This window comes from Semicossyphus pulcher, unplaced genomic scaffold (genome assembly GCF_022749685.1).
Source record: "Semicossyphus pulcher isolate SPU_LCO1_2020_fin unplaced genomic scaffold, fSemPul1.0.p SCAF_10, whole genome shotgun sequence".
Lineage (NCBI taxonomy): Eukaryota > Metazoa > Chordata > Actinopteri > Labriformes > Labridae > Semicossyphus > Semicossyphus pulcher.
The window spans coordinates 5700001-5716335 of NW_027211604.1; the positions used below are offsets into that span (position 1 = coordinate 5700001).

At 41.8% G+C, this 16335-nt stretch overlaps 40 non-coding genes across 40 annotated transcripts; all 40 read left to right on the plus strand.

Annotated features, from left to right (window-relative positions):
- The first annotated feature begins 174 nt into the window (after window positions 1-174).
- trnap-cgg (transfer RNA proline (anticodon CGG)) lies at window positions 175-246 on the plus strand. Its single transcript has one exon. It is a non-coding gene; the product is annotated as a tRNA-Pro (tRNA).
- Window positions 247-550: 304 nt separating this feature from the next.
- Window positions 551-622, plus strand: trnap-cgg (transfer RNA proline (anticodon CGG)). Its single transcript has one exon. It is a non-coding gene; the product is annotated as a tRNA-Pro (tRNA).
- Window positions 623-908: 286 nt separating this feature from the next.
- trnap-agg (transfer RNA proline (anticodon AGG)) lies at window positions 909-980 on the plus strand. The gene has a single exon. It is a non-coding gene; the product is annotated as a tRNA-Pro (tRNA).
- A 330-nt stretch (window positions 981-1310) lies between these two features.
- On the plus strand, window positions 1311-1382 carry trnap-ugg (transfer RNA proline (anticodon UGG)). The gene has a single exon. It is a non-coding gene; the product is annotated as a tRNA-Pro (tRNA).
- A 646-nt stretch (window positions 1383-2028) lies between these two features.
- Window positions 2029-2100, plus strand: trnap-ugg (transfer RNA proline (anticodon UGG)). Its single transcript has one exon. It is a non-coding gene; the product is annotated as a tRNA-Pro (tRNA).
- A 341-nt stretch (window positions 2101-2441) lies between these two features.
- Window positions 2442-2513, plus strand: trnap-cgg (transfer RNA proline (anticodon CGG)). The gene has a single exon. It is a non-coding gene; the product is annotated as a tRNA-Pro (tRNA).
- A 304-nt stretch (window positions 2514-2817) lies between these two features.
- Window positions 2818-2889, plus strand: trnap-cgg (transfer RNA proline (anticodon CGG)). Its single transcript has one exon. It is a non-coding gene; the product is annotated as a tRNA-Pro (tRNA).
- Window positions 2890-3175: 286 nt separating this feature from the next.
- Window positions 3176-3247, plus strand: trnap-agg (transfer RNA proline (anticodon AGG)). Its single transcript has one exon. It is a non-coding gene; the product is annotated as a tRNA-Pro (tRNA).
- Window positions 3248-3577: 330 nt separating this feature from the next.
- Window positions 3578-3649, plus strand: trnap-ugg (transfer RNA proline (anticodon UGG)). The gene has a single exon. It is a non-coding gene; the product is annotated as a tRNA-Pro (tRNA).
- Window positions 3650-4295: 646 nt separating this feature from the next.
- trnap-ugg (transfer RNA proline (anticodon UGG)) lies at window positions 4296-4367 on the plus strand. Its single transcript has one exon. It is a non-coding gene; the product is annotated as a tRNA-Pro (tRNA).
- A 341-nt stretch (window positions 4368-4708) lies between these two features.
- On the plus strand, window positions 4709-4780 carry trnap-cgg (transfer RNA proline (anticodon CGG)). Its single transcript has one exon. It is a non-coding gene; the product is annotated as a tRNA-Pro (tRNA).
- Window positions 4781-5084: 304 nt separating this feature from the next.
- trnap-cgg (transfer RNA proline (anticodon CGG)) lies at window positions 5085-5156 on the plus strand. Its single transcript has one exon. It is a non-coding gene; the product is annotated as a tRNA-Pro (tRNA).
- Window positions 5157-5442: 286 nt separating this feature from the next.
- On the plus strand, window positions 5443-5514 carry trnap-agg (transfer RNA proline (anticodon AGG)). The gene has a single exon. It is a non-coding gene; the product is annotated as a tRNA-Pro (tRNA).
- A 288-nt stretch (window positions 5515-5802) lies between these two features.
- Window positions 5803-5874, plus strand: trnap-ugg (transfer RNA proline (anticodon UGG)). The gene has a single exon. It is a non-coding gene; the product is annotated as a tRNA-Pro (tRNA).
- Window positions 5875-6215: 341 nt separating this feature from the next.
- On the plus strand, window positions 6216-6287 carry trnap-agg (transfer RNA proline (anticodon AGG)). The gene has a single exon. It is a non-coding gene; the product is annotated as a tRNA-Pro (tRNA).
- Window positions 6288-6632: 345 nt separating this feature from the next.
- trnap-ugg (transfer RNA proline (anticodon UGG)) lies at window positions 6633-6704 on the plus strand. Its single transcript has one exon. It is a non-coding gene; the product is annotated as a tRNA-Pro (tRNA).
- Window positions 6705-7008: 304 nt separating this feature from the next.
- Window positions 7009-7080, plus strand: trnap-agg (transfer RNA proline (anticodon AGG)). The gene has a single exon. It is a non-coding gene; the product is annotated as a tRNA-Pro (tRNA).
- A 288-nt stretch (window positions 7081-7368) lies between these two features.
- trnap-ugg (transfer RNA proline (anticodon UGG)) lies at window positions 7369-7440 on the plus strand. Its single transcript has one exon. It is a non-coding gene; the product is annotated as a tRNA-Pro (tRNA).
- A 349-nt stretch (window positions 7441-7789) lies between these two features.
- trnap-agg (transfer RNA proline (anticodon AGG)) lies at window positions 7790-7861 on the plus strand. Its single transcript has one exon. It is a non-coding gene; the product is annotated as a tRNA-Pro (tRNA).
- Window positions 7862-8206: 345 nt separating this feature from the next.
- trnap-ugg (transfer RNA proline (anticodon UGG)) lies at window positions 8207-8278 on the plus strand. Its single transcript has one exon. It is a non-coding gene; the product is annotated as a tRNA-Pro (tRNA).
- Window positions 8279-8582: 304 nt separating this feature from the next.
- On the plus strand, window positions 8583-8654 carry trnap-cgg (transfer RNA proline (anticodon CGG)). Its single transcript has one exon. It is a non-coding gene; the product is annotated as a tRNA-Pro (tRNA).
- Window positions 8655-8940: 286 nt separating this feature from the next.
- trnat-agu (transfer RNA threonine (anticodon AGU)) lies at window positions 8941-9012 on the plus strand. The gene has a single exon. It is a non-coding gene; the product is annotated as a tRNA-Thr (tRNA).
- Window positions 9013-9300: 288 nt separating this feature from the next.
- Window positions 9301-9372, plus strand: trnap-ugg (transfer RNA proline (anticodon UGG)). Its single transcript has one exon. It is a non-coding gene; the product is annotated as a tRNA-Pro (tRNA).
- Window positions 9373-9660: 288 nt separating this feature from the next.
- Window positions 9661-9732, plus strand: trnap-ugg (transfer RNA proline (anticodon UGG)). Its single transcript has one exon. It is a non-coding gene; the product is annotated as a tRNA-Pro (tRNA).
- A 341-nt stretch (window positions 9733-10073) lies between these two features.
- Window positions 10074-10145, plus strand: trnap-agg (transfer RNA proline (anticodon AGG)). The gene has a single exon. It is a non-coding gene; the product is annotated as a tRNA-Pro (tRNA).
- Window positions 10146-10442: 297 nt separating this feature from the next.
- trnap-cgg (transfer RNA proline (anticodon CGG)) lies at window positions 10443-10514 on the plus strand. The gene has a single exon. It is a non-coding gene; the product is annotated as a tRNA-Pro (tRNA).
- Window positions 10515-10800: 286 nt separating this feature from the next.
- On the plus strand, window positions 10801-10872 carry trnap-agg (transfer RNA proline (anticodon AGG)). The gene has a single exon. It is a non-coding gene; the product is annotated as a tRNA-Pro (tRNA).
- A 288-nt stretch (window positions 10873-11160) lies between these two features.
- Window positions 11161-11232, plus strand: trnap-ugg (transfer RNA proline (anticodon UGG)). The gene has a single exon. It is a non-coding gene; the product is annotated as a tRNA-Pro (tRNA).
- A 341-nt stretch (window positions 11233-11573) lies between these two features.
- On the plus strand, window positions 11574-11645 carry trnap-cgg (transfer RNA proline (anticodon CGG)). The gene has a single exon. It is a non-coding gene; the product is annotated as a tRNA-Pro (tRNA).
- Window positions 11646-11931: 286 nt separating this feature from the next.
- trnap-agg (transfer RNA proline (anticodon AGG)) lies at window positions 11932-12003 on the plus strand. Its single transcript has one exon. It is a non-coding gene; the product is annotated as a tRNA-Pro (tRNA).
- A 562-nt stretch (window positions 12004-12565) lies between these two features.
- Window positions 12566-12637, plus strand: trnap-agg (transfer RNA proline (anticodon AGG)). Its single transcript has one exon. It is a non-coding gene; the product is annotated as a tRNA-Pro (tRNA).
- Window positions 12638-12934: 297 nt separating this feature from the next.
- trnap-cgg (transfer RNA proline (anticodon CGG)) lies at window positions 12935-13006 on the plus strand. Its single transcript has one exon. It is a non-coding gene; the product is annotated as a tRNA-Pro (tRNA).
- A 286-nt stretch (window positions 13007-13292) lies between these two features.
- trnap-agg (transfer RNA proline (anticodon AGG)) lies at window positions 13293-13364 on the plus strand. The gene has a single exon. It is a non-coding gene; the product is annotated as a tRNA-Pro (tRNA).
- Window positions 13365-13682: 318 nt separating this feature from the next.
- trnap-cgg (transfer RNA proline (anticodon CGG)) lies at window positions 13683-13754 on the plus strand. The gene has a single exon. It is a non-coding gene; the product is annotated as a tRNA-Pro (tRNA).
- A 286-nt stretch (window positions 13755-14040) lies between these two features.
- On the plus strand, window positions 14041-14112 carry trnat-agu (transfer RNA threonine (anticodon AGU)). Its single transcript has one exon. It is a non-coding gene; the product is annotated as a tRNA-Thr (tRNA).
- Window positions 14113-14400: 288 nt separating this feature from the next.
- Window positions 14401-14472, plus strand: trnap-ugg (transfer RNA proline (anticodon UGG)). The gene has a single exon. It is a non-coding gene; the product is annotated as a tRNA-Pro (tRNA).
- Window positions 14473-14760: 288 nt separating this feature from the next.
- trnap-ugg (transfer RNA proline (anticodon UGG)) lies at window positions 14761-14832 on the plus strand. Its single transcript has one exon. It is a non-coding gene; the product is annotated as a tRNA-Pro (tRNA).
- Window positions 14833-15173: 341 nt separating this feature from the next.
- On the plus strand, window positions 15174-15245 carry trnap-agg (transfer RNA proline (anticodon AGG)). The gene has a single exon. It is a non-coding gene; the product is annotated as a tRNA-Pro (tRNA).
- A 297-nt stretch (window positions 15246-15542) lies between these two features.
- On the plus strand, window positions 15543-15614 carry trnap-cgg (transfer RNA proline (anticodon CGG)). Its single transcript has one exon. It is a non-coding gene; the product is annotated as a tRNA-Pro (tRNA).
- Window positions 15615-15900: 286 nt separating this feature from the next.
- Window positions 15901-15972, plus strand: trnap-agg (transfer RNA proline (anticodon AGG)). The gene has a single exon. It is a non-coding gene; the product is annotated as a tRNA-Pro (tRNA).
- Window positions 15973-16335: the final 363 nt, after the last annotated feature.

The window sequence follows — 16335 nt, forward strand, 5'->3', positions numbered from 1 at the left end:
AAAACCATAAGTTTGGTGTCCTTTCTCGAGTTCATTTTGATACACCCTGTAAAAAAAATAAAGACCTAACATCCTGTAAACATTACAGTCACAACAGTGTACAATCTGAATTTGCAGGTTATGTAAAGTTCCGTTTTTTTCGAGTTTTTACACTGATTAAAAGCAGTGTCATGTGGCTCGTTGGTCTAGGGGTATGATTCTCGCTTCGGGTGCGAGAGGTCCCGGGTTCAAATCCTGGACGAGCCCTCAGTACTCACAAGTTAGTCTACTTATGAAGCAAGAGGAAAAAAATCTGTGCTCTCTCCAACACCTCATTCTGGAAAAGCCAGTGATTTCACGTGAAAGTTATGTCAAGTTGATCCGGCTATCGGATTCCAGTGTTCCTTGTAGCATTTGTTGCAATAACCCTAACTTTCTTGTACAGCTTCTACAAAACTCAACATTTTCTTTCCCACCTGTAATCATTACAGACAGTCATAACAATGGACATTGCATTTCAGTTAAAATGGACATTTGCCGAATTTTTCTTCTATTACCACCAGGAGTTTATGGCTCGTTGGTCTAGGGGTATGATTCTCGCTTCGGGTGCGAGAGGTCCCGGGTTCAAATCCCGGACGAGCCCTCAGTACACACAAGTGAGTCTGCTTATGAAGCTAGAGGAAAAGAATCTGTGCTCTCCCAAACAACTCATTCTGGAAAAGCCACTGATTTCATAGGAAAGTTATGTCAAGTTGATCCGGCCATCGTAATCCAGTGTTGGCGGAATAATTGTCCTGACTTTTGTGTTTTGTCACATCTTCTGCAAAAAGAAGAAAAATTACAGTCAAATCAATGGAACCATTTGACTCTGCTTTTTAGATAATATAGAGATTTGTCTGCTTTTTGTTGTATTAAAATCAGTCTTTTGTGGCTCGTTGGTCTAGGGGTATGATTCTCGCTTAGGGTGCGAGAGGTCCCAGGTTCAAATCCCGGACGAGCCCTCAGTACTCACAAGTGACCTTGTAACAAGTGAGTCTACATATGAAGCTAGAGGAAAAGAACTCTGTGCTCTCTGGAACACCTCATTCTGGTAAAGCCTGTGTTTTCATGTGAAACTATCAAGTTGATCCAGCTATCAGATTCCAGTGTTGCTTGTAGCATTTGTTGGAATAACCCTAACTTTCTTGTGCTTTCTCTTGTACGGCTTCTACAAAACTCAAAATGTTCCTTGCCCACCTGTAAACATTACAGACAGTCATAACAATAGACAGTGCATTTCAGTTACAATGTTAATTTGTGGAATTTTTCTTCAATTACCACCAGGTGTTTATGGCTCGTTGGTCTAGGGGTATGATTCTCGCTTTGGGTGCGAGAGGTCCCGGGTTCAAATCCCGGACGAGCCCTCAGTACTCACAAGTGAGTCTACTTATGAAGCAAGAGGAAAAAAATCTGTGCTCTCTCCAACACCTCATTCTGGAAAAGCCAGTGATTTCACGTGAAAGTTATGTCAAGTTGATCCGGCCATCGTAATCCAGTGTTGGTGGAATAATTGTCCTGACTTTTGTGTTTTGTCACATCTTCTGCAAAAAGAAGAAAAATTACAGTCAAATCAATGGAACCATTTGACTCTGCTTTTTAGATAATATAGAGATTTGTCTGCTTTTTGTTGTATTAAAATCAGTCTTTTGTGGCTCGTTGGTCTAGGGGTATGATTCTCGCTTAGGGTGCGAGAGGTCCCAGGTTCAAATCCCAGACGAGCCCTCAGTACTCACAAGTGACCTTGTAACAAGTGAGTCTACATATGAAGCTAGAGGAAAAGAACTGTCCTCTCTGGAACACCTCATTCTGGAAAAGCCGGTGATTTCATGTGAAACTATCAAGTTCATCCAGCTATCGGATTCCGGTGTTGGTTGTAGCATTTGTTGAAATAACCCTAACTTTCTTGTACAGCTTCTACAAAACTCAACATTTTCTTTCCCACCTTTTCTTTGCATTTCAGTTACAATGGAGATTTGTCGAATTTTTCTTCTATTACCACCAGGTGTTTATGGCTCGTTGGTCTAGGGGTATGATTCTCGCTTTGGGTGCGAGAGGTCCCGGGTTCAAATCCCGGACGAGCCCTCAGTACTCACGAGCTACCTTGTACCAAGTGAGTCTACATATGAAGCTAGAGGAAAACAACTCTGTGCTCTCTGGAACACCTCATTCTGGTAAAGCCTGTGTTTTCATGTGAAACTATCAAGTTGATCCAGCTATCAGATTCCAGTGTTGCTTGTATCATTTGTTGGAAAACCATAAGTTTGGTGTCCTTTCTCGAGTTCATTTTGATACACCCTGTAAAAAAAATAAAGACCTAACATCCTGTAAACATTACAGTCACAACAGTGTACAATCTGAATTTGCAGGTTATGTAAAGTTCCGTTTTTTTCGAGTTTTTACACTGATTAAAAGCAGTGTCATGTGGCTCGTTGGTCTAGGGGTATGATTCTCGCTTCGGGTGCGAGAGGTCCCGGGTTCAAATCCTGGACGAGCCCTCAGTACTCACAAGTTAGTCTACTTATGAAGCAAGAGGAAAAAAATCTGTGCTCTCTCCAACACCTCATTCTGGAAAAGCCAGTGATTTCACGTGAAAGTTATGTCAAGTTGATCCGGCTATCGGATTCCAGTGTTCCTTGTAGCATTTGTTGCAATAACCCTAACTTTCTTGTACAGCTTCTACAAAACTCAACATTTTCTTTCCCACCTGTAATCATTACAGACAGTCATAACAATGGACATTGCATTTCAGTTAAAATGGACATTTGCCGAATTTTTCTTCTATTACCACCAGGAGTTTATGGCTCGTTGGTCTAGGGGTATGATTCTCGCTTCGGGTGCGAGAGGTCCCGGGTTCAAATCCCGGACGAGCCCTCAGTACACACAAGTGAGTCTGCTTATGAAGCTAGAGGAAAAGAATCTGTGCTCTCCCAAACAACTCATTCTGGAAAAGCCACTGATTTCATAGGAAAGTTATGTCAAGTTGATCCGGCCATCGTAATCCAGTGTTGGCGGAATAATTGTCCTGACTTTTGTGTTTTGTCACATCTTCTGCAAAAAGAAGAAAAATTACAGTCAAATCAATGGAACCATTTGACTCTGCTTTTTAGATAATATAGAGATTTGTCTGCTTTTTGTTGTATTAAAATCAGTCTTTTGTGGCTCGTTGGTCTAGGGGTATGATTCTCGCTTAGGGTGCGAGAGGTCCCAGGTTCAAATCCCGGACGAGCCCTCAGTACTCACAAGTGACCTTGTAACAAGTGAGTCTACATATGAAGCTAGAGGAAAAGAACTCTGTGCTCTCTGGAACACCTCATTCTGGTAAAGCCTGTGTTTTCATGTGAAACTATCAAGTTGATCCAGCTATCAGATTCCAGTGTTGCTTGTAGCATTTGTTGGAATAACCCTAACTTTCTTGTGCTTTCTCTTGTACGGCTTCTACAAAACTCAAAATGTTCCTTGCCCACCTGTAAACATTACAGACAGTCATAACAATAGACAGTGCATTTCAGTTACAATGTTAATTTGTGGAATTTTTCTTCAATTACCACCAGGTGTTTATGGCTCGTTGGTCTAGGGGTATGATTCTCGCTTTGGGTGCGAGAGGTCCCGGGTTCAAATCCCGGACGAGCCCTCAGTACTCACAAGTGAGTCTACTTATGAAGCAAGAGGAAAAAAATCTGTGCTCTCTCCAACACCTCATTCTGGAAAAGCCAGTGATTTCACGTGAAAGTTATGTCAAGTTGATCCGGCCATCGTAATCCAGTGTTGGTGGAATAATTGTCCTGACTTTTGTGTTTTGTCACATCTTCTGCAAAAAGAAGAAAAATTACAGTCAAATCAATGGAACCATTTGACTCTGCTTTTTAGATAATATAGAGATTTGTCTGCTTTTTGTTGTATTAAAATCAGTCTTTTGTGGCTCGTTGGTCTAGGGGTATGATTCTCGCTTAGGGTGCGAGAGGTCCCAGGTTCAAATCCCAGACGAGCCCTCAGTACTCACAAGTGACCTTGTAACAAGTGAGTCTACATATGAAGCTAGAGGAAAAGAACTGTCCTCTCTGGAACACCTCATTCTGGAAAAGCCGGTGATTTCATGTGAAACTATCAAGTTCATCCAGCTATCGGATTCCGGTGTTGGTTGTAGCATTTGTTGAAATAACCCTAACTTTCTTGTACAGCTTCTACAAAACTCAACATTTTCTTTCCCACCTTTTCTTTGCATTTCAGTTACAATGGAGATTTGTCGAATTTTTCTTCTATTACCACCAGGTGTTTATGGCTCGTTGGTCTAGGGGTATGATTCTCGCTTTGGGTGCGAGAGGTCCCGGGTTCAAATCCCGGACGAGCCCTCAGTACTCACGAGCTACCTTGTACCAAGTGAGTCTACATATGAAGCTAGAGGAAAACAACTCTGTGCTCTCTGGAACACCTCATTCTGGTAAAGCCTGTGTTTTCATGTGAAACTATCAAGTTGATCCAGCTATCAGATTCCAGTGTTGCTTGTATCATTTGTTGGAAAACCATAAGTTTGGTGTCCTTTCTCGAGTTCATTTTGATACACCCTGTAAAAAAAATAAAGACCTAACATCCTGTAAACATTACAGTCACAACAGTGTACAATCTGAATTTGCAGGTTATGTAAAGTTCCGTTTTTTTCGAGTTTTTACACTGATTAAAAGCAGTGTCATGTGGCTCGTTGGTCTAGGGGTATGATTCTCGCTTCGGGTGCGAGAGGTCCCGGGTTCAAATCCTGGACGAGCCCTCAGTACTCACAAGTTAGTCTACTTATGAAGCAAGAGGAAAAAAATCTGTGCTCTCTCCAACACCTCATTCTGGAAAAGCCAGTGATTTCACGTGAAAGTTATGTCAAGTTGATCCGGCTATCGGATTCCAGTGTTCCTTGTAGCATTTGTTGCAATAACCCTAACTTTCTTGTACAGCTTCTACAAAACTCAACATTTTCTTTCCCACCTGTAATCATTACAGACAGTCATAACAATGGACATTGCATTTCAGTTAAAATGGACATTTGCCGAATTTTTCTTCTATTACCACCAGGAGTTTATGGCTCGTTGGTCTAGGGGTATGATTCTCGCTTCGGGTGCGAGAGGTCCCGGGTTCAAATCCCGGACGAGCCCTCAGTACACACAAGTGAGTCTGCTTATGAAGCTAGAGGAAAAGAATCTGTGCTCTCCCAAACAACTCATTCTGGAAAAGCCACTGATTTCATAGGAAAGTTATGTCAAGTTGATCCGGCCATCGTAATCCAGTGTTGGCGGAATAATTGTCCTGACTTTTGTGTTTTGTCACATCTTCTGCAAAAAGAAGAAAAATTACAGTCAAATCAATGGAACCATTTGACTCTGCTTTTTAGATAATATAGAGATTTGTCTGCTTTTTGTTGTATTAAAATCAGTCTTTTGTGGCTCGTTGGTCTAGGGGTATGATTCTCGCTTAGGGTGCGAGAGGTCCCGGGTTCAAATCCCGGACAAGCCCTCAGTACTCACAAGTGACCTTGTAACAAGTGAGTCTACATATGAAGCTAGAGGAAAAGAACTGTCCTCTCTGGAACACCTCATTCTGGAAAAGCCGGTGATTTCATGTGAAACTATCAAGTTCATCCAGCTATCGGATTCCGGTGTTGGTTGTAGCATTTGTTGAAATAACCCTAACTTTCTTGTACAGCTTCTACAAAACTCAAAATCTTCTTTCCCACCTTTTCTTTGCATTTCAGTTACAATGGAGATTTGTCGAATTTTTCTTCTATTACCACCAGGTGTTTATGGCTCGTTGGTCTAGGGGTATGATTCTCGCTTTGGGTGCGAGAGGTCCCGGGTTCAAATCCCGGACGAGCCCTCAGTACTCACGAGCTACCTTGTACCAAGTGAGTCTACATATGAAGCTAGAGGAAAACAACTCTGTGCTCTCTTGAACACCTCATTCTGGTAAAGCCTGTGTTTTCATGTGAAACTATCAAGTTGATCCAGCTATCAGATTCCAGTGTTGCTTGTATCATTTGTTGGAAAACCATAAGTTTGGTGTCCTTTCTCGAGTTCATTTTGATACACCCTGTAAAAAAAATAAAGACCTAACATCCTGTAAACATTACAGTCACAACAGTGTACAATCTGAATTTGCAGGTTATGTAAAGTTCCGTTTTTTTCGAGTTTTTACACTGATTAAAAGCAGTGTCATGTTGCTCGTTGGTCTAGGGGTATGATTCTCGCTTAGGGTGCGAGAGGTCCCGGGTTCAAATCCCGGACGAGCCCTCAGTACTCACAAGTGACCTTGCAATACGTCTCCTGTGTTTCTTTATGAAGCTAGAGGCAAAAGGAGGGTTCACAACGTTCTGATCTGAAACCTCGTTCTGGAAAAGCCAGTGATTTCGTGTGAAAGTTATGTCAAGTTGATCCTGCTATCGGATTCCAGTGTTGCTTGTAGCATGTGTTGGAATAACCCTAACTTTCTTGTGCTTTCTCTTGTACGGCTTCTACAAAACTCAAAATGTTCCTTGCCCACCTGTAAACATTACAGACAGTCATAACAATAGACAGTGCATTTCAGTTACAATGTTAATTTGTGGAATTTTTCTTCAATTACCACCAGGTGTTTATGGCTCGTTGGTCTAGGGGTATGATTCTCGCTTTGGGTGCGAGAGGTCCCGGGTTCAAATCCCGGACGAGCCCTCAGTACTCACAAGTGAGTCTACTTATGAAGCAAGAGGAAAAAAATCTGTGCTCTCTCCAACACCTCATTCTGGAAAAGCCAGTGATTTCACGTGAAAGTTATGTCAAGTTGATCCTGCTATCGGATTCCAGTGTTGCTTGTAGCATTTGTTGCAATAACCCTAACTTTCTTGTACAGCTTCTACAAAACTCAACATTTTCTTTCCCACCTGTAATCATTACAGACAGTCATAACAATGGACATTGCATTTCAGTTAAAATGGACATTTGCCGAATTTTTCTTCTATTACCACCAGGAGTTTATGGCTCGTTGGTCTAGGGGTATGATTCTCGCTTAGGGTGCGAGAGGTCCCGGGTTCAAATCCCGGACGAGCCCTCAGTACTCACAAGTGACCTTGTAACAAGTGAGTCTACATATGAAGCTAGAGGAAAAGAACTGTCCTCTCTGGAACACGTCATTCTGGAAAAGCCGGTGATTTCATGTGAAACTATCAAGTTCATCCAGCTATCGGATTCCGGTGTTGGTTGTAGCATTTGTTGAAATAACCCTAACTTTCTTGTACAGCTTCTACAAAACTCAAAATCTTCTTTCCCACCTTTTCTTTGCATTTCAGTTACAATGGAGATTTGTCGAATTTTTCTTCTATTACCACCAGGTGTTTATGGCTCGTTGGTCTAGGGGTATGATTCTCACTTTGGGTGCGAGAGGTCCCGGGTTCAAATCCCGGACGAGCCCTCAGTACTCACGAGCTACCTTGTACCAAGTGAGTCTACATATGAAGCTAGAGGAAAACAACTCTGTGCTCTCTTGAACACCTCATTCTGGTAAAGCCTGTGTTTTCATGTGAAACTATCAAGTTGATCCAGCTATCAGATTCCAGTGTTGCTTGTATCATTTGTTGGAAAACCATAAGTTTGGTGTCCTTTCTCGAGTTCATTTTGATACACCCTGTAAAAAAAATAAAGAAATAAAGACCTAACATCCTGTAAACATTACAGTCACAACAGTGTACAATCTGAATTTGCAGGTTATGTAAAGTTCCGTTTTTTTCGAGTTTTTACACTGATTAAAAGCAGTGTCATGTTGCTCGTTGGTCTAGGGGTATGATTCTCGCTTAGGGTGCGAGAGGTCCCGGGTTCAAATCCCGGACGAGCCCTCAGTACTCACAAGTGACCTTGCAATACGTCTCCTGTGTTTCTTTATGAAGCTAGAGGCAAAAGGAGGGTTCACAACGTTCTGATCTGAAACCTCGTTCTGGAAAAGCCAGTGATTTCGTGTGAAAGTTATGTCAAGTTGATCCTGCTATCGGATTCCAGTGTTGCTTGTAGCATTTGTTGGAATAACCCTAACTTTCTTGTGCTTTCTCTTGTACGGCTTCTACAAAACTCAAAATGTTCCTTGCCCACCTGTAAACATTACAGACAGTCATAACAATAGACAGTGCATTTCAGTTACAATGTTAATTTGTGGAATTTTTCTTCAATTACCACCAGGTGTTTATGGCTCGTTGGTCTAGGGGTATGATTCTCGCTTTGGGTGCGAGAGGTCCCGGGTTCAAATCCTGGACGAGCCCTCAGTACTCACAAGTGAGTCTACTTATGAAGCAAGAGGAAAAAAATCTGTGCTCTCTCCAACACCTCATTCTGGAAAAGCCAGTGATTTCACGTGAAAGTTATGTCAAGTTGATCCTGCTATCGGATTCCAGTGTTGCTTGTAGCATTTGTTGCAATAACCCTAACTTTCTTGTACAGCTTCTACAAAACTCAACATTTTCTTTCCCACCTGTAATCATTACAGACAGTCATAACAATGGACATTGCATTTCAGTTAAAATGGACATTTGCCGAATTTTTCTTCTATTACCACCAGGAGTTTATGGCTCGTTGGTCTAGGGGTATGATTCTCGCTTCGGGTGCGAGAGGTCCCAGGTTCAAATCCCGGACGAGCCCTCAGTACACACAAGTGAGTCTACTTATGAAGCTAGAGGAAAAAAATCTGTGCTCTCTCAAACAACTCATTCTGGAAAAGCCACTGATTTCATAGGAAAGTTATGTCAAGTTGATCCGGCCATCGTAATCCAGTGTTGGTGGAATAATTGTCCTGACTTTTGTGTTTTGTCACATCTTCTGCAAAAAGAAGAAAAATTACAGTCAAATCAATGGAACCATTTGACTCTGCTTTTTAGATAATATAGAGATTTGTCTGCTTTTTGTTGTATTAAAATCAGTCTTTTGTGGCTCGTTGGTCTAGGGGTATGATTCTCGCTTAGTGTGCGAGAGGTCCCGGGTTCAAATCCCGGACGAGCCCTCAGTACTCACAAGTGACCTTGTAACAAGTGAGTCTACATATGAAGCTAGAGGAAAAGAACTGTCCTCTCTGGAACACCTCATTCTGGAAAAGCCGGTGATTTCATGTGAAACTATCAAGTTCATCCAGCTATCGGATTCCGGTGTTGGTTGTAGCATTTGTTGAAATAACCCTAACTTTCTTGTACAGCTTCTACAAAACTCAACATTTTCTTTCCCACCTTTTCTTTGCATTTCAGTTACAATGGAGATTTGTCGAATTTTTCTTCTATTACCACCAGGTGTTTATGGCTCGTTGGTCTAGGGGTATGATTCTCGCTTTGGGTGCGAGAGGTCCCGGGTTCAAATCCCGGACGAGCCCTCAGTACTCACAAGTGACCTTGTAACAAGTGAGTCTACATATGAAGCTAGAGGAAAAGAACTGTCCTCTCTGGAACACCTCATTCTGGAAAAGCCGGTGATTTCATGTGAAACTATCAAGTTCATCCAGCTATCGGATTCCGGTGTTGGTTGTAGCATTTGTTGAAATAACCCTATCTTTCTTGTACAGCTTCTACAAAACTCAACATTTTCTTTCCCACCTTTTCTTTGCATTTCAGTTACAATGGAGATTTGTCGAATTTTTCTTCTATTACCACCAGGTGTTTATGGCTCGTTGGTCTAGGGGTATGATTCTCGCTTTGGGTGCGAGAGGTCCCAGGTTCAAATCCCGGACGAGCCCTCAGTACTCACGAGCTACCTTGTACCAAGTGAGTCTACATATGAAGCTAGAGGAAAACAACTCTGTGCTCTCTTGAACACCTCATTCTGGTAAAGCCTGTGTTTTCATGTGAAACTATCAAGTTGATCCAGCTATCAGATTCCAGTGTTGCTTGTATCATTTGTTGGAAAACCATAAGTTTGGTGTCCTTTCTCGAGTTCATTTTGATACACCCTGTAAAAAAAATAAAGACCTAACATCCTGTAAACATTACAGTCACAACAGTGTACAATCTGAATTTGCAGGTTATGTAAAGTTCCGTTTTTTTCGAGTTTTTACACTGATTAAAAGCAGTGTCATGTGGCTCGTTGGTCTAGGGGTATGATTCTCGCTTAGGGTGCGAGAGGTCCCGGGTTCAAATCCCGGACGAGCCCTCAGTACTCACAAGTGAGTCTACTTATGAAGCAAGAGGAAAAAAATCTGTGCCCCCTTCAACACCTCATTCTGGAAAAGCTAGTGATTTCATGTGAAAGTTATGTCAAGTTGATCCGGCTATCGGATTCCAGTGTTGGTTGTAGCATTTGTTGGAGTAACCCTAACTTTCTTGTACAGCAAACTCAACATTTTCTTTCCCACCTGTAATCATTACAGACAGTCATAACAATGGACATTGCATTTCAGTTAAAATGGACATTTGCCGAATTTTTCTTCTATTACCACCAGGAGTTTATGGCTCGTTGGTCTAGGGGTATGATTCTCGCTCCGGGTGCGAGAGGTCCCGGGTTCAACTCCTGGACGAGCCCTCAGTACACACAAGTGAGTCTGCTTATGAAGCTAGAGGAAAAAAATCTGTGCTCTCTCAAACATCTCATTCTGGAAAAGCCACTGATTTCATAGGAAAGTTATGTCAAGTTGATCCGGCCATCGTAATCCAGTGTTGGTGGAATAATTGTCCTGACTTTTGTGTTTCGTCACATCTTCTGCAAAAGGAAGAAAAATTACAGTCAAATCAATGGAACCATTTGACTCTGCTTTTTAGATAATATAGAGATTTGTCTGGTTTTTGTTGTATTAAAATCAGTCTTTTGTGGCTCGTTGGTCTAGGGGTATGATTCTCGCTTAGGGTGCGAGAGGTCCCGGGTTCAAATCCCGGACGAGCCCTCAGTACTCACAAGTGACCTTGTAACAAGTGAGTCTACATATGAAGCTAGAGGAAAAGAACTGTGCTCTCTCCAACACCTCATTCTGGAAAAGCCAGTGATTTCATGTGAAACTATCAAGTTCATCCAGCTATCGGATTCCGGTGTTGGTTGTAGCATTTGTTGAAATAACCCTAACTTTCTTGTACAGCTTCTACAAAACTCAACATTTTCTTTCCCACCTTTTCTTTGCATTTCAGTTACAATGGAGATTTGTCGAATTTTTCTTCTATTACCACCAGGTGTTTATGGCTCGTTGGTCTAGGGGTATGATTCTCGCTTTGGGTGCGAGAGGTCCCGGGTTCAAATCCCGGACGAGCCCTCAGTACTCACGAGCTACCTTATACCAAGTGAGTCTACATATGAAGCTAGAGGAAAACAACTCTGTGCTCTCTTGAACACCTCATTCTGGTAAAGCCTGTGTTTTCATGTGAAACTATCAAGTTGATCCAGCTATCAGATTCCAGTGTTGCTTGTATCATTTGTTGGAAAACCATAAGTTTGGTGTCCTTTCTCGAGTTCATTTTGATACACCCTGTAAAAAAAATAAAGACCTAACATCCTGTAAACATTACAGTCACAACAGTGTACAATCTGAATTTGCAGGTTATGTAAAGTTCCGTTTTTTTCGAGTTTTTACACTGATTAAAAGCAGTGTCATGTTGCTCGTTGGTCTAGGGGTATGATTCTCGCTTCGGGTGCGAGAGGTCCCGGGTTCAAATCCCGGACGAGCCCTCAGTACACACAAGTGAGTCTGCTTATGAAGCTAGAGGAAAAAAATCTGTGCTCTCTCAAACAACTCATTCTGGAAAAGCCACTGATTTCATAGGAAAGTTATGTCAAGTTGATCCGGCCATCGTAATCCAGTGTTGGTGGAATAATTGTCCTGACTTTTGTGTTTTGTCACATCTTCTGCAAAAAGAAGAAAAATTACAGTCAAATCAATGGAACCATTTGACTCTGCTTTTTAGATAATATAAAGATTTGTCTGCTTTTTGTTGTATTAAAATCAGTCTTTTGTGGCTCGTTGGTCTAGGGGTATGATTCTCGCTTAGGGTGCGAGAGGTCCCGGGTTCAAATCCCGGACGAGCCCTCAGTACTCACAAGTGACCTTGTAACAAGTGAGTCTACATATGAAGCTAGAGGAAAAAAACTGTCCTCTCTGGAACACCTCATTCTGGAAAAGCCGGTGATTTCATGTGAAACTATCAAGTTCATCCAGCTATCGGATTCCGGTGTTGGTTGTAGCATTTGTTGAAATAACCCTAACTTTCTTGTACAGCTTCTACAAAACTCAACATTTTCTTTCCCACCTGTAATCATTACAGACAGTCATAACAATGGACATTGCATTTCAGTTATTCATTATATCATTCAGTGGAATGAGTCTGCTTATGAAGCTAGAGGAAAAAAATCTGTGCCCCCTTGAACAACTCATTCTGGAAAAGCCAGTGATTTCATAGGAAAGTTATGTCAAGTTGATCCGGCCATCGTAATCCAGTGTTGGTGGAATAATTGTCCTGACTTTTGTGTTTTGTCACATCTTCTGCAAAAGGAAGAAAAATTACAGTCAAATCAATGGAACCATTTGACTCTGCTTTTTAGATAATATAGAGATTTGTCTGGTTTTTGTTGTATTAAAATCAGTCTTTTGTGGCTCGTTGGTCTAGGGGTATGATTCTCGCTTAGGGTGCGAGAGGTCCCGGGTTCAAATCCCGGACGAGCCCTCAGTACTCAAAAGTGAGTCTACTTATGAAGCAAGAGGATAAAAATCTGTGCCCCCTTGAACACCTCTTCCTGGAAAAGCCAGTGATTTCATGTGAAAGTTATGTCAAGTTGATCCGGCTATCGGATTCCAGTGTTGGTTGTAGCATTTGTTGGAGTAACCCTAACTTTCTTGTACAGCAAACTCAACATTTTCTTTCCCACCTGTAATCATTACAGACAGTCATAACAATGGACATTGCATTTCAGTTAAAATGGACATTTGCCGAATTTTTCTTCTATTACCACCAGGTGTTTATGGCTCGTTGGTCTAGGGGTATGATTCTCGCTCCGGGTGCGAGAGGTCCCGGGTTCAACTCCTGGACGAGCCCTCAGTACACACAAGTGAGTCTGCTTATGAAGCTAGAGGAAAAAAATCTGTGCTCTCTCAAACAACTCATTCTGGAAAAGCCACTGATTTCATAGGAAAGTTATGTCAAGTTGATCCGGCCATCGTAATCCAGTGTTGGTGGAATAATTGTCCTGACTTTTGTGTTTTGTCACATCTTCTGCAAAAAGAAGAAAAATTACAGTCAAATCAATGGAACCATTTGACTCTGCTTTTTAGATAATATAGAGATTTGTCTGCTTTTTGTTGTATTAAAATCAGTCTTTTGTGGCTCGTTGGTCTAGGGGTATGATTCTCGCTTAGGGTGCGAGAGGTCCCGGGTTCAAATCCCGGACGAGCCCTCAGTACTCACAAGTGACCTTGTAACAAGTGAGTCTACATATGAAGCTAGAGGAAAAGAACTGTGCTCTCTCCAACACCTCATTCTGGAAAAGCCAGTGATTTCACGTGAAAGTTATGTCAAGTTGATCCGGCTATCGGATTCCAGTGTTGCTTGTAGCATTTGTTGCAATAACCCTAACTTTCTTGTACAGCTTCTACAAAACTCAACATTTTCTTTCCCACCTGTAATCATTACAGACAGTCATAACAATGGACATTGCATTTCAGTTAAAATGGACATTTGCCGAATTTTTCTTCTATTACCACCAGGAGTTTATGGCTCGTTGGTCTAGGGGTATGATTCTCGCTTCGGGTGCGAGAGGTCCCAGGTTCAAATCCCGGACGAGCCCTCAGTACACACAAGTGAGTCTACTTATGAAGCTAGAGGAAAAAAATCTGTGCTCTCTCAAACAACTCATTCTGGAAAAGCCACTGATTTCATAGGAAAGTTATGTCAAGTTGATCCGGCCATCGTAATCCAGTGTTGGTGGAATAATTGTCCTGACTTTTGTGTTTTGTCACATCTTCTGCAAAAAGAAGAAAAATTACAGTCAAATCAATGGAACCATTTGACTCTGCTTTTTAGATAATATAGAGATTTGTCTGCTTTTTGTTGTATTAAAATCAGTCTTTTGTGGCTCGTTGGTCTAGGGGTATGATTCTCGCTTAGTGTGCGAGAGGTCCCGGGTTCAAATCCCGGACGAGCCCTCAGTACTCACAAGTGACCTTGTAACAAGTGAGTCTACATATGAAGCTAGAGGAAAAGAACTGTCCTCTCTGGAACACCTCATTCTGGAAAAGCCGGTGATTTCATGTGAAACTATCAAGTTCATCCAGCTATCGGATTCCGGTGTTGGTTGTAGCATTTGTTGAAATAACCCTAACTTTCTTGTACAGCTTCTACAAAACTCAACATTTTCTTTCCCACCTTTTCTTTGCATTTCAGTTACAATGGAGATTTGTCGAATTTTTCTTCTATTACCACCAGGTGTTTATGGCTCGTTGGTCTAGGGGTATGATTCTCGCTTTGGGTGCGAGAGGTCCCGGGTTCAAATCCCGGACGAGCCCTCAGTACTCACAAGTGACCTTGTAACAAGTGAGTCTACATATGAAGCTAGAGGAAAAGAACTGTCCTCTCTGGAACACCTCATTCTGGAAAAGCCGGTGATTTCATGTGAAACTATCAAGTTCATCCAGCTATCGGATTCCGGTGTTGGTTGTAGCATTTGTTGAAATAACCCTATCTTTCTTGTACAGCTTCTACAAAACTCAACATTTTCTTTCCCACCTTTTCTTTGCATTTCAGTTACAATGGAGATTTGTCGAATTTTTCTTCTATTACCACCAGGTGTTTATGGCTCGTTGGTCTAGGGGTATGATTCTCGCTTTGGGTGCGAGAGGTCCCAGGTTCAAATCCCGGACGAGCCCTCAGTACTCACGAGCTACCTTGTACCAAGTGAGTCTACATATGAAGCTAGAGGAAAACAACTCTGTGCTCTCTTGAACACCTCATTCTGGTAAAGCCTGTGTTTTCATGTGAAACTATCAAGTTGATCCAGCTATCAGATTCCAGTGTTGCTTGTATCATTTGTTGGAAAACCATAAGTTTGGTGTCCTTTCTCGAGTTCATTTTGATACACCCTGTAAAAAAAATAAAGACCTAACATCCTGTAAACATTACAGTCACAACAGTGTACAATCTGAATTTGCAGGTTATGTAAAGTTCCGTTTTTTTCGAGTTTTTACACTGATTAAAAGCAGTGTCATGTGGCTCGTTGGTCTAGGGGTATGATTCTCGCTTAGGGTGCGAGAGGTCCCGGGTTCAAATCCCGGACGAGCCCTCAGTACTCACAAGTGAGTCTACTTATGAAGCAAGAGGAAAAAAATCTGTGCCCCCTTCAACACCTCATTCTGGAAAAGCTAGTGATTTCATGTGAAAGTTATGTCAAGTTGATCCGGCTATCGGATTCCAGTGTTGGTTGTAGCATTTGTTGGAGTAACCCTAACTTTCTTGTACAGCAAACTCAACATTTTCTTTCCCACCTGTAAACATTACAGACAGTCATAACAATGGACATTGCATTTCAGTTAAAATGGACATTTGCCGAATTTTTCTTCTATTACCACCAGGAGTTTATGGCTCGTTGGTCTAGGGGTATGATTCTCGCTCCGGGTGCGAGAGGTCCCGGGTTCAACTCCTGGACGAGCCCTCAGTACACACAAGTGAGTCTGCTTATGAAGCTAGAGGAAAAAAATCTGTGCTCTCTCAAACATCTCATTCTGGAAAAGCCACTGATTTCATAGGAAAGTTATGTCAAGTTGATCCGGCCATCGTAATCCAGTGTTGGTGGAATAATTGTCCTGACTTTTGTGTTTCGTCACATCTTCTGCAAAAGGAAGAAAAATTACAGTCAAATCAATGGAACCATTTGACTCTGCTTTTTAGATAATATAGAGATTTGTCTGGTTTTTGTTGTATTAAAATCAGTCTTTTGTGGCTCGTTGGTCTAGGGGTATGATTCTCGCTTAGGGTGCGAGAGGTCCCGGGTTCAAATCCCGGACGAGCCCTCAGTACTCACAAGTGACTTTGTAACATGTGAGTCTACATATGAAGCTAGAGGAAAAGAACTGTCCTCTCTCCAACACCTCATTCTGGAAAAGCTGATGATTTCATGTGAAACTATCAAGTTGATCCAGCTATCGGATTCCAGTGTTGGTTGTAGCATTTGTTGAAATAACCCTAACTTTCTTGTCCTTTCTCTTGTACAGCTTCTACAAAACTCAAAATTTTCTTTCCCACCTTTTCTTTGCATTTCAGTTACAATGGAGATTTGTTGAATTTTTCTTCTATTACCACCAGGTGTTTATGGCTCATTGGTCTAGGGGTATGATTCTCACTTTGGGTGCGAGAGGTCCTCGGTTCAAATCCCG